This window comes from Corylus avellana, chromosome ca10 (genome assembly GCF_901000735.1).
Source record: "Corylus avellana chromosome ca10, CavTom2PMs-1.0".
NCBI classification, from domain to species: domain Eukaryota; kingdom Viridiplantae; phylum Streptophyta; class Magnoliopsida; order Fagales; family Betulaceae; genus Corylus; species Corylus avellana.
In genome coordinates, this window is record NC_081550.1 from 11,133,305 (window position 1) to 11,137,240 (window position 3,936).

The following is a 3,936-nucleotide window of genomic DNA, read 5'->3' on the forward strand; positions in this document are numbered from 1 at the left end:
TACTTGATTTGATTTTTTTTTTTTTTGGCAGCTTTTAGCGTCCACTTAAGTGGACGCTATTGGTCCACTATCAAGTCGACGCTAAAAGTTTTTTTTGGACACTTATATTTTTCCTGCCCCTTGAATAATTCCCGCATGTATATTAGAGTCGACTTATTAGCGTCCACGGTAAAGTGGACGCTAATATTCATCTTTTCGACCCATTATTAGCGTCCACTTTGATGTGGACGCTAATACTTAACTATTAGGGTCGACTTCTAATAATTGAGTATTAGGGGTGACTTTATAGTCGCCCCTAATAAGTCGCCCCTAATGAGTAAATTTCTTGTAGTGAATACCATAAAACAAAAAATATATGAAAGGGAAATAGACAATGTATCTATCCCGTAAGTATATTGAAATATATATATATAAACTTACACGTAAATATAGTTAACAACAAGAGATTACAAAAGAGATAAAGTTACAACTAAAGAGATAGAGATTAATCTTTTGCCTTATCATCTTGATTTGAATGTCTTGTAATTGCCTTATCTTGATTCGAATGTTGAGCTGCTAGGATAGTATTGTTAACACTATCAACATCATTGCCATCGATTATTGGGTTATGGATGAGGTGGAATTTTCTTTGAAATTTTCTTATATATATATATATATATATATATATATATACATATATGGTGAGGAGATAAGCATGCAACGTGCCCATAAACTGCATATTAATTAATACCAAGCCCGTGTGAATGCGATGGCACCATGACAGCTAGCATGGATGTCATGCTCAAAACCCATTCCCCAACAAAAACCATTCCCACATCCATTTACCCCCAAATTTTTCCCCAAACCCATTCAAAATCGAGTAATGCTTGGCACAAGGGAAGGATCCAATGGAAATCTTGAGTTGCCTAAGGAGCCGCCGTCAACCATCCGGTGCTTCTCTCCCCACGCTCCTCTCTCTCTCTCTCTCGGCGACACCCGCTCAACAACACGGTTTGCATTTTCACTCTTTTCCAATCTTTGATTTTTTGCCCATTGCCTACTCAAATTTCTTAGATGATGGGATCTATTTAATCTGTGTATTGTTAAGATATAGTGGTGGTTGTTTTGTTTGATTTCCAAAATGGGTAAAATTTTAGGGCTTTGAAGTTATGAATTTGAAACGAAATTTGGTTTTGTTTTCAGTTGTTGATAGGGCAGAGTTCTGCAGATATGGAGGAAGAATGTGAAGCATTTCTGCCTATTTCTTTTTTTCCTTTTTAACTTTAACTTGTTCTCAAAGAGACCCACTAGCGATTTTTTTTCTTTTTTTTTTTCGTTTTAAACTTGTTTCCAAAGAGTTTTTTTTTTTTTTTTTGATGTGTTTTCTCTTTGGTGGTTGGTTTTTGGTGTCGATTCGATTGTTTCAAGGATAGAATGAACAAAAAATCTTGAGCATTCTTCATGACACAAACAGATTTAACACATGGGTGATATGCTATTTTGGTTCAAATATAGATTTTTTTTTTTCATGATGTTGATGTAGGATAGTGGAACATGTAGGTTCTTCAAAGGCAATTGCATCCCAGCCTATAAGCTCCTCACAACCACCTGCATACCAAAGATTTGATGTTAGCAAGATCAAGAAGTGAAAAGATGTAATAGCCGGGATAATTCGGTGCCGTGTTGATGTAATTTATTGGTTTAGCTAGATATTACTAAGAAAATTTTTGTAAAGCTGACAATTTTTACATTTTTTTTTTTTTTTTGTAATCATTTTTATTATATAATTTGTCTTCTTTCAAGCTTATGGGTTATTGGTGTATTTCATCTATTTTGACCACATGATTGCACAATTTCAGATTCTCTTATGCCGTGTACACAAAATGGAAAAAAACCTAAATGAGCAGACATCAAGAAATTAGGTTCTTATTTCAACAAGAGCATATCTCACTCTATATATGGATGAAATTCTTTCAATAGAAAGAACAAAGCTTTAAGCAAATATTTTTTTGCAATTAGGTCTCTGAGGCTTGTGACACAAACTTGTATAATGCAACCATAAAATGTACATAAATTGTTCTTATGTCATCATCCTCAAAGGTACAAAGTACAAACAACCAAAAAAATTACATTTCAAGAGAATGCCGCAATAAACTTCAACATCATTCAGGGGAACAATTCATGAGAAAGAGTAGCACAACCCATGTATGAACTAAGTTTCGTTTACATTAATTTCTCAAGTCTACAAATTTCAGCTTGAGTTTGAACTTAATAAGTGTGAAGGGCACCAATAGCTGGGATCATCTAATGTTGCAGCAGACTCCCTTGCAGCTGAAAAATGAGGGATCGCCCTTTGTTTGGCAACTAAGGATGTAATAACTCAAACTCCAAGCTAGGTTCTTTTAGTGCTGATTTGACAAACTAATTTATAAGAAAGCTGAGATTTCCATGATACACATCAAATGACCAATCTAAGGTGGAAAAGGCAGATTTCAAGGAGGATGTGGATCTCTTGTCATCAGCATCATGCTTTCACCCAGCACACTTATTTGCAAAGAAGTTAAGATGGAATCAATTCTGACTCAAAGTATATGGGCTAAGACTTTGCTTAGTTGGGTTAACAAATTGGCAAACCAATAGAAGCTCTGCAAAACTCTGCCCTATCAACTGCTGAAAACAAAACTAAATTTCGTTTCAAATTCATAACTTCAAAGCCCTAAAATTTTACCCATTTTGGAAATCAAACAAACAACCACCACTATATCTTAACAATACACAAATTAAATAGATCCCATCATCTAAGAAATTTGAGGAGGCAAGGGGTAAAAAATCAAAGATCTGAAAAGAGTGAAAATGCAAACCGTGTTTTTTGTTTTTTGTTTTTTTATGACTATAATTGTAATAGACAATGGAAAATATATAGAATAGTGCAGATTGTAATTGGAAAAGACAATGACAATGAAGATATTTATTATAGAACTGAATGGTTACAATAGATATATGAAGATAAATGATAAAATATTTAGCCAAGCCTCATTAACACAAAAATATTAAATAGATAAATATTAAATAGATGAACATTAATGACAGGAAATATTTATGGCTGATTCGAGGTAGCCAGGCCTCCCAACATGGAAATAATTCCAAATAAGATTCAGCTTCCTTTCTCCTCATGTGATTTCTCTTTAAATAAACAAATTTTCAAATTTGCATTCGACCAAATCCGACTCCTCATAACTGCCCAAGATTGACGCCCATTTGAGCAAGTTTCTAAATTTAAATTTCACCAAATCAAATTTATCTTATTTGCCCAAGATTGACGCGCCATTCAAATTTATTGTTTAGATAATTTCCCAATCAATCTCAAATTAGCAAAATGTAAAAGATAGTTAGAGAAATTCATAACCAGCAAACAAAAGGGTGGCTGAAATCAAAGAAAGTACAGAATTTGAAAGAGGAATTAGAGAACTTTCAACCCAGCAAACAAAAGGCTCTCTGAATTAAAAGAAAAAAAAAAAAAAAAATCTATATTTGAACCAAAATAGCATATCACCCATGTGTTAAATCTGTTTGTGTCATGAAGAATGCTCAAGATTTTTTGTTCATTCTATCCTTGAAACAATCGAATCGACACCAAAAACCAACCACCAAAGAGAAAACACATAAAAATAAATAAATAAATAAATAAAATAGAAACATCTCCACAAACCGATCTGGTAACAAAAAAAAAAAAAAATGGTTAGTGGGTCTCTTCGAGAACAAGTTGAAGTTAAAAAAATAAAAAAAATAAAAAATAAAAAAAAAAAGGTAGAAATGCTTCACATTCTTCCTCCATATCTGCAGAACTCTGCCCTATCAACAGCTAAAAACAAAACCAAATTTCTTTTCAAACCAAATTTCGTTTCAAATTCATAACTTCAAAGCCCTAAAATTTTACCCATTTTTGAAATCAAACAA